The 10,177-nt window shown below is 43.9% G+C and overlaps 1 protein-coding gene across 13 annotated transcripts in view; it reads right to left on the reverse strand.

Annotated features, from left to right (window-relative positions):
- The window catches only part of TCF7L2 (transcription factor 7 like 2), a 208,272-nt gene extending 200,493 nt beyond the window's left edge, over window positions 1-7,779 (reverse strand). For 2 of the 13 annotated variants that reach the window (XM_017892484.1, XM_017892482.1), the window contains exon 1: window positions 7,353-7,735. The gene's annotated coding sequence lies outside the window, so the exon portion shown is untranslated. Of the gene's footprint in view, window positions 1-7,352 lie in introns of all 13 variants that reach the window. The other 11 variants (XM_017892473.1, XM_017892472.1, XM_017892478.1 and 8 more) reach the window with 11 other exon arrangements.
- Between the last annotated feature and the right edge of the window lie 2,398 nt (window positions 7,780-10,177).

Consider the following 10,177-nt stretch of genomic DNA (forward strand, 5'->3'; position numbering starts at 1 on the left):
CAGGAGTTCAAGACCAACCTGGTCAACATGGTGAAATCCCCATCTCTACTAAAAATACAAAAATTAGCCAGGTGTGGTGGTGCATGCCTGTAATCCCAGCTACTCAAAAGGCTGAGGCACGAGAATCACTTGAAACCCGGGAGGCGGCTTGCAGTGGACCAAGATGGTGCCACTGCACTCCAGCCTAGACAACAGAATGCAAGGCTCTGTCTCAAAAAATAAAGGAAAAAGAAAATCTAACTCCTGGACTGCACTGGAAACCTAACTCAGTCTGGAAACGGGGTGTGTATAAGTCAGTATTTAAAATATCACTAGAATTTAAGGTTGGTGAGAGCAAGGGATTTTTGTCTGTTTTGCTCATTGATGAATTCTCCAGTGGCCTGGCACACATTAGATGCAAATATTTTTCAAGAATGAACATTCTTCTGAGGTATGGACTTAAATTAGCTAACTAGGCTAAAATTCATCACCATAGCAAGTCAATGAACCTCCTGAGCAAGTGACCTGGCAGCATCCACAGGTTCTATCAAACTACTGTAGTGAAATGATCTCTCTCTCTCTCTCTCTAATTCTTCATTCCTTTGTGGAAAATGGACATGAAATGTCACAGCCTGAGTCTGCTACAGCTCTAAAGGAAATGTGAGGAAGTGACTACACCAAGGGCTGAACCTGTTTCCAGGAGTTCTTCACTTAGCCTGGATCAGCTGCTCAGCCAAGACAGCAAATCCTCATGAAAACGGGAAGGCCAGGGAACCTGTGATGGGTGAGAGGACAGGCCCAGAACACAAGAGACCCTCATCAAAAACCTGAAGTGAGAGAAAAGTCAAGCGCCCTGCAAACACGCCACCTCATTCCCCAATGCTGGGCCAGTCCGGTGGTACTAATTTCTGGCCATGCTCATCACAGCATGAGGGGTCTGCTCAGACACAGATATAGACTCTGTGTCAACGCACCCCAGGAATCTTAACAATGTTAAGACACTCTAAGACTGAACATCCAGTTCACATTCAGGAATAAGTGGCCAACATGGGGTAAGAACACTCTCCAGTTAGTATTCTTCTCTCCTTGGCTCCACAAAGCACCCAGGCCCTGGAGGAGGGTCCTGGTAGCCTTAATGAATCATGGTGGAGGAGTTCTAAGACCAAGCAGAAGGTTATGCTTTGGTAAAGCTCAGATGAGAACTTGCAAGCATAAGAACAAGAGGGAAAGTAACCCCCACTGCACAGTCTCCACTCCTCAGCTGTGTAAACAAATAAAATGGTCCATTTCTTCTGGATCCTCTCCGAGTTGTCTTTGTGTGGACGCACACACGCGTGCACACACACACACACAAACCACTTCACATCTAAAAAGAGTAACAACCAAGAAAGGTCTACACAGTTTGTTTTTGCTGCATGTGGAGGTTTTTCCTAAATCACATCTGACTTGGTGTTAAAACATCAACCTTTGGCCAAAACGCTCTTAAAACAAAGGCTTAATTGGCTCAGAAGTAGCCCTTCCGAAAACCAAGGGAAACATCTTCTGTGGGTCTTGATCTTCATCACAACAGTGTTCATGGGGTTGGAATAATGCTGAGAATAGGAGTGTTGGAAGAGCTTTCTTCATGAAGGCAATAGAGATGCCTAACCATTATCTACAATCACCTGCAGGGCATTCCTGGGAGGCAGCTCTGTTTATACACATCTGCAATGTGGGTCCACCTCTGGAATTCAGCCTGCTAGTCCTCCCAGGTTAATGGAGACAGTGGGAGGAGTTCCTAGGAGCTAGGGCCAAAGGCCAAATCACTGCATGAAGGGGCCTGCACCGGAGCTTGGGCAATTGGCCTCTGATCACACCCAGATAAATGTACTGCTCACCCTACATGTATCACTCACATACCTAACAACTACTACTCCTGTTGCAATGACAATACTCACATCCAGCACTCAAGTCTCTCTCAGAAGGTCAGTGCAAGGCTAAACACACATTACCCCATGCCCCTCCAAGTCTACTCTTGGTATATGAACAGAAATGGAAATATGTTTCCCCAAAAGATGTGTGTGAAAATGTTACTAGAACTTTATTCATAATAGCAAAAAAAAACTGGAAGCAATGGAAATATCCAACAACATAGGAAGGATGCATGCACTGAAGCACATTCATCGGTGGAATACTACTTGGCCATGAAAAAGAGCAAACCATCGCTACCCAAGAGAACATGGATGAAACTCACAGACATACACTGAGTGTGGCCAGACATGAATAAGTATATTCTGTAAGATTCCATTTACATGAAGCCAAAAAACAGGCAAAACTAATCCACAGTGATAAATGAAACTAACAGACTTTTCAGTGGGGGCAGGGGAGAGAGGAAGAAGCCAAATAACTGGAAAAAGGGGGAAACAAGGGAGACTTCTGGGGAGCTCTTTATCAGAAGTTAGCCTCTGAGGCCAAATCCAGCCACTGCCTGTTTTTTCTAAATAAAGCTTTATTGAGACACAACATATATTCCTTTGGGTTTATCATTGCTTTCAACCCACAATAGAAGCGCTGAGTACAGCTGACCCCTGAACACCCAGGCCAGGGACACCGAACCCCTGCACAGTTGAAAAGTCGAGTATAGGTCAGGCTCAGTGGCTCACGCCTGTAATCCCAACACTTTGGGAGGCCAAGGCAGGTGCATCACGAGGTCAGGAGATTGAAACCATCCTGGCTAACACGGTGAAACCCCATCTCTACTAAAAATACAAAAAATGAGTCGGGCGTGGTGGCAGGCACCAGTAGTCCCAGCTACTAGCGAGGCTGAGACAGGAGAATTGCTTGAGCCTGGGAGGCGGAGGTTGCAGTGAGCCGAGATCACGCCACTGCACTCCAGCCTGGGCGACAGAGCGAGACTCCGTTTCGGAAAAAAATGAAAAAGAAAACCTGAATATACCTTTTGACTCCTCAAAAACTTAACTAATAGCCTACTGTTGACTGGAAGCCTGGCCGATAACATAAACAGTCAATTAATATATAATTTATGTATATATTATATGCTGTATTCTTACAATAAAGTAAGCTAAAGAAAATGTTATTAAGAAAATCATATGGAAAACATATTTACTATTCATTAAGTGGGAGTGGATTATAATAAAGGTCTTCATCCTTGCCATCTTTGGGATGGGCTGGCTGAGGAGGAAGAGGAGGAAGAGAAGGGGTTGGTCTTGCTGTCTCAGAGGCAGAAGAAAATCCATATCTAAGTGGACCCATGTGGTTCAAACTCACGCTGTGTCGTTCAAGGGTCAAAAGTAGTTGCAACGGAGACTGAGCGGCTCAAAAAGCCCAAAATATTTACTATCTGGCCCTTGACAATAAAGGTGTCCCAACCTCATTCTATATATTGATCTGAGTGATGGTTTCACGGGCGTTCACATATGGAAAACTTCATCCACCTCTCTACTAAAGTTCTGTGTGTTATATGTAAATTACACTTCAATAAAACATTTTAAAAGTCAATAGAATTTTAAAACAATGTCTTTTCTAAAAGATCTTTTAATTTTCGGCTGGGCGCAGTGGCTCACACCTGCAATCTCAACACGTTGGGAGGCCACGGTGGGTGGATCACCTGAGGTCGGGAGTTCGAGACCAGCCTGACCAACATGGAGAAACCCTGTCTCCACTAAAAACACAAAAATAGCCGGGCGTGGTGGCGCATGCCTGTAATCCCAGCTACTCGGGAGGCTGAGGCAGAAGAATCACTTGAACCCGGGAGGCAGAGGTTGCAGTGAGCCGAGGTCACGCCATTGTACGCCAGCCTGGGCAACAGAGAGCGAAACTCCGTCTCAAAAAAAAAAATCTTTTAATTTTCATTCTAGTTTTATTTGTGTTATCCACTTTGGGAGAATGTGGCCATCTGAGTTGCTCTTGTCTTTTCAAAACCAAGAAGAGCTAGGAGGCTGTCAAAAGTAGGAAAGATCTAAACATAGCAACTGCTATTGTGTCCAAACCTTTTATAAGAATGTGACGTTTCTATAGAATCACTCAAGGCCATTCATATAAACGGTGAGCTTGGCTGAGTCCTGAGATTACAGGAGCGATTGGGAAGGGAAAAGAGTATGAGTCTCCTGTGATGCACAGGGTCATAGTACTCTGGGTTATTTTAGGATGTAGCTTAGGAGAGCAACAAGCTCAGCTCCTATTGAAATCTAGTGTTTATTAAGGTTAAACAGTTTTAAGTTTCCAGGGACAATAACTCTGCCCCGACAATCATGTTGCATTTAGCCCTAAGTTGGAGAATGCAGCGAAGGGAACATGTCCGCTCTATGCTGTACCAGGGCAAAAAGATTATGAGCACCCCAATGTACTTTGGGAACAATTTCATTTTGTCTAAGCTTTCCCCTTCTTTTCCCTTTGCTTCTTTGGTTTTGTTTTTTGCCATTTATCCTTTGATGATCAAACTAAAATTACAGCTAGATGCCATTTAGCTTGGCCTTGTGCGGGTCTAGCAGAGACTGAGGGAGAATGAACGCTGCAAAAGCATGATTCTGGGTCTCTAATAAAATGTCTCTCTGTTTGCCCACATGGGCATCAAGCCTTAGCAAATAGAAGCAGAGTAGAACAATACTACCTGTTCATGGAGGAATAGTAATGGTTTCAGTCCTCCAAAACAATGAGCTCTGTAATTTACTCCATCTTCCTCCTGAGAAAGAGCTTCACATGGCCTGCACCGTGCCAGGTGGTTTGGAGAAAGACGAACTGCTCAGCCTAACAAGGGGCACTTCAGCAACGGGTGTAAAGATACAACAGCTGGTCTGGTCTGGGCTAGTCTCCCAGTGACATGGCCCCAGCCAGCTTTTCCACACCAAGATAAGGATCACTATCCTATTCAACTTCAACAATTCCCACACCCCAGGCAACAAGATTTTCCAGCACTCCCCGAGATGTAGGAGGCCTCCGGACATGGTATATCCACCCGTTCACCAAGAGTTGTACATCCACCCAGGCACCAAGAGTTAGGGTTTGGGCTTGTTCTCTAACCAAGTCCTGCATCTAAAGCACTTTCTGGGAGCAAGACTTACTATGCTGTCCATCAAAAGGAAGAAGGAGGGACCAATCGGCAGCATGCCAAAAAGAACAATTGCAGCCTCAAGTTAAAGACAGGTCAGTCTTAGAAACAGTTAGGGGTTCAGAAGGGTAAAATCAAGAGTCACACTTTCCCCCAAAAGACGCACACAAGAAGGTCGGCAGCACAATGGCGTCGGCAGCACAATGGCAGAAATTTTTTTTTTTTTTTTTTTTTTTTTTTTTTTTTTTTTTTTTTTTTTTTTTTTTGTTTTTTTTTTTTTTTTTTATCAAAGAAAAGGAAAAAAATAATATGATATATAGCTATAATATATAGTATTATATATATTTTAGACAGAGTGTCACTCTTGTCACCCAAGCCTGGAGTGCAATGGCAATGATCTCGCTCACTGCAACCTCACCTTCCCGGGTCAAGTGGATTCTCCTGGCCTCAGCCTCCTAATTAGCTGGGATTGAAGGGCGCGCACCAGCCACACCTGGAGTAACTTTTATATAGCTATATTATATAGTATCCTAGGCTATATATATATATATATTATATATTATATACATAAATTAATATATATTTTTTATATATATATTTTTGGTACCTATATATATATATATTACTATATATTTTTTTTTTTTTTGATACGGAGGTCTCGCTCTGTCGCCCATGCTGGAGTGCAGTGGCCGGATCTCAGCTCACTGCAAGCTCCGCCTCCCAGGTTTACGCCATTCTCCTGCCTCAGCCTCCCGAGTAGCTGGGACTACAGGCGCCGGCCACCTCGCCCGGCTAGTTTTCGTATTTTAGTAGAGACGGGGTTTCACCGTGTTAGCCAGGATGGTCTCGATCTCCTGACCTCATGATCCACCCGTCTCGGCCTCCCAAAGTGCTGGGATTACAGGCTTGAGCCACCACGCCCGGCCACTTTTATATTTTTAGTAGAGACGGGGTTTTGCAATGTTGGCCAGGCTGGTCTCAAACTCCTGACCTCAAGTGATCCGCCCACCTCAGCCTCCCAAAGTGCTGGGATTACAGGTATGAGCTACCTCACCCAGCCTCACATATTTTTAAAATAAGTTGCTGTGGCCTGAAAATGAGTACAGAAACACTAGGAATGCACCAAATAAAAATGTCTGCTGACTCATGCTTTTCACTGGCGGGATAATTCCGTTTACCTGGGGCAAACAGCTATCTGGAAGTCTTATCAAGGAAGATGCAGATCTGAGATGACAGAGCTACAAAGATGCATTGTGGCTGCAGCTACCTAAGACCACACACACACACACACACACACACACACACACACATACACACACAAACACAGACAAGTTATCTGCAAGGGCTCTTCACCAGAAAAGAAGTCATGGAATAATGCACATGATCTAACAAATCAACATCAACTCACAGGAAAAGAAGGCTCTCCAGCTAGACTTTAATGCTACAGCAAAAGGTTTCAAGAGAATCCCTTCGAAGGGTTAAGGCAGAACACTCAAGAAGTTTTGGTACCATCAGTTACACCATGAGGTACATCCATCCCAGCAAGGCCAGGCAGACAGACGAAAATCGTGTTAGTCTGCTCTCCCTCCTCTACTGCATTCTGCTGGCATCAGTTCAGCTCCGAGTCTATATTAGTCCATGATTTGTTTAGCCTTTGGATTTAAGAGAATGGAAGTACTACGTGAGCAGGAAACAGGACACTCATCAGAAGCTGGGATCTGTCGCCTTTCCCTTCCAGCACATTTAGTGTCGTACATCGACAGGTCCAAGAGAAACCAACATTTCAGGATGATCAGGTCCGAAGAGATATTCTTAGCACCACTTAACACAAGATTTTGATCCACCAGAAACAACCCTCTGGCTGTCGCATGGCCTCCTCTCCCACCTCTCCCCTTAAGCCTTCCCATTCACATTGTGCCACCCTTACTCCCAATTCAAGATCCCTCCCTAAGCAAAGAAAAATAGTGAAGCTGGGGTCTGTGTGCCCATTATACCCGATCAAGAAACTCTTTACAATAAGCACAGGCTTCTCTTTCTTTCCATATCTCTACATCATTTCAGCAGCATTTCTCCTGCTTCTCTCTCCTTTGCTCCCCTTCTCCCCCAGTGATTCAACCACCACCACCACCACCACCACCACCACCACCATCACCACCACCATCACCATCATCACCACTACCATCACCATCATCACCACCACCATCACCATCATCACCACCACCATCACCATCATCATCATCTCAGTTGGGGTAAGGGGCAGAAAATAAAACACACAAGAGACCTACATATAGACAATTCAAGCTTCAGAATCTCTTGCGTTTCCTACCTGAACTGCAATCTGGTGTTCAATCGTTTTGTACGCAGAGTAATGTGTGCTGCCGGACTGAAAATGGAGCTGTAGAAAGAAACCAAATCAAAGCGTTCTGCTTATGTCACAAACTACAAGAAAACATCTTAAGCAGTTTATGAATAGCAGACAAACCTTCCTAGATTGAACTGCAGCCTTGGCATTCAATCAAGACCTGTGTACTTTTATTTGTTGCTATGGATAAGATGATCATAACAGTCTAGGGTAAAGTTTTTTTTTTTTTTAAAGCACCTATTCAATAAGCATACAGGGAAGGTGGGGGCCAGGAGTGAGAATTAATGACATGAAAACGAAAGATGGATGCCCATTAAGACATAAAGGAAGCCAGTGTGCTGAGCGGGATGCTGAAGAAAAATGAACTGTGTGCTGCAAAAAGTCACTAGAATTGCAACATGTAGGCAAGAGGAAGGATTAGCAGAGAAAAGATTATGAGAAGCCACGAGACTGCAACAAGTACAAGCACTCTGCCCCTATATTTCTAATAACTGGGCCCCAGCTCTCCAGTGCAATTCTATTTCTGGGAAAACAAATGTGTCAGACAGAATTCAGGGGCCACCCGATGCCTTACACATTCTTTCATGATGACTAAGCTGTCCATCCCAGGCCATCTCTGTCGCCTGCACTCTAGTAATCCATACTTCCCCAAAGAGAGGGCCAGACACTGGCAGAAAGCCACCAATTTTCTAACGGAGGACCACCTATTAGGTGGCAACTGAGTGAATGTAAGTCATTGATTGGCTCAGATCCTTCCCAAGGTCTGTCCTCAGCCTTTCCCTCTGAAGTCCTAGAGACCATCCATCAAAGAAGCAGGTATCCCGAAACAGAAAGAAACAGCAAGACTGTTCACCCAATTCTCACCTTCCCAAATAATACTTGTTAATCTTGGGATCCCATCAATTGGGAAAACAAACACCATCTACTGATTTATTTTATAAACAATACAATAATCACTAAAGGATCTCAACAATTATCTGAAAATGCATTTTAATTTGCCACATAAGAACTAATAATGAGGAATCAGATGACCCTGGAAAACTGATGTCCAGTCCCCTCCTTGCAACAGGCAAATCAACTGCATTTCCAAACATGGATCTGTAGTATTATATCAAACTACTGTTACTACTCCTGTGCTATTACTACTACCAGAACACATCTGTGTTACTAGCACAAAGTGTAATTTAGGCTGCGAGTTTCAGATCCAGATAATTTGTATCTTGCTCCCTGGAAGGAAAAAAATTCAGTCCACACAGTTTTAAAAAATTAAAATAAAGGGGGAAAAAATCACGTAAGAACTTTTGAACTAACTCAAAATAAACACAAGGGCAGTAATCCAATAAAAAAAAAATAGTCTAAATCCATGTTGTTCATGGGCTAAGTCTATAAATACCCATTCTAGGATGCAGTGGGCTCTGAGATCATTTTATCTGTTCCAAATAAACCAACAGAAAACATTACACATATATTTATAGATAGATATAATGTAAGTCTGCTTGCCCCAAACAGAGTATTGATCAAAATTAAAAGGAGGCACAATGAAGTGGGTGGGGAAAAAACCCTACACCTGTCAAAGAAGAGTAATAAACCACAGTGCTCTAAAACAACAGAAGATCTGACCCCCCACACACAGCCCCCGGCACACACTCAGAAGCAGCAACTGAAGTGAACCGCTGGCAGGGTGCAGTGGCTCACGCCTCTAATCCCAGCACTTTGGGAGGCTGAAGTGGGCGGATCACCTGAGGTCAGAGGTTTGAGACCACCCTGGCCAACATGGTGAAACCCCATCTCTACTACAAATACAAAAATTAGCCAGGTGTGGTGGTGGGCGCCTATGGTCCCAGCTACTCAGGAGGCTGAGGCAGGAGAATTGCTTGGACCCAGGAGGCAGAGGTTGCAGTGAGCCAAGACCTCATCACTGGACTCTAGCCTAGGTGGTAAGAGTGAGACTCCATCTCAAAATAAAATAAATAAGTAAAGTGACCTGCTGAAAACAAAGATGACTTTGCACCCTTTGTCCTCATCTCCTTTTTGTAAAAACTGCCAGTCAGTAAACGGAGATTGCACTAATTACTGTGACAATTCTGCATCATGTTAAAACAACTTTTGTGCCTGGGACAGGTTTCTCTGCGAGCTTGGAATTCTTGGCCAGAAAGTAGCTCTTGTCTGAGAGGAGGGTTCTCCTTCAAGCAGAGTAGGCCACACTAACAACTTGTCCCTCTCTTTTCAGTTGGTTTTATTCTCTTCTTTTCCAATCACCTGATTCAGATCTTAATGGAAACTTGTCCAAGCTTTCCTTCCCACAATCCCTGCAGAGCCCCTAGGCAATTTGCACACAGGGTAACCACAGGAATCTTACATTGTCAATTAAAATTGAATGGACACCTGATAACTTAGGATATGCTGTAGAAAAAAAATTCATAAAGTCACAATCTTATGAATAAATTAATCAAACTGTGGTTAATCCAAATTCAATTTTCACTTGTCCAGTTCCGTTCTTAATCCTTGCCTTCATCATCACCTAAATAACACCAACAATCCTAGAGAGAATGCTGTAATTGAAACAGTAAAAATGCAGCTGCAAGTTCCTTAAGACTCTAGCAGAGAAATCAACATATAGGACAAAGTTAATTTTACCTTTCTCTCTCTCTCTCTCTCTCACACACACACACACACACACACACACACGTGCGCACGCACGCAGACACTCACACTCCATTCTAACGTCCCCCACCCCCCGAGCCACATAACTTCCCTCAGGTGCCCAGCGACACAGAAAACCTCACCCA

This window comes from Rhinopithecus bieti, unplaced genomic scaffold (assembly GCF_001698545.2).
Source record: "Rhinopithecus bieti isolate Rb0 unplaced genomic scaffold, ASM169854v2 scaffold_21201, whole genome shotgun sequence".
Lineage (NCBI taxonomy): Eukaryota > Metazoa > Chordata > Mammalia > Primates > Cercopithecidae > Rhinopithecus > Rhinopithecus bieti.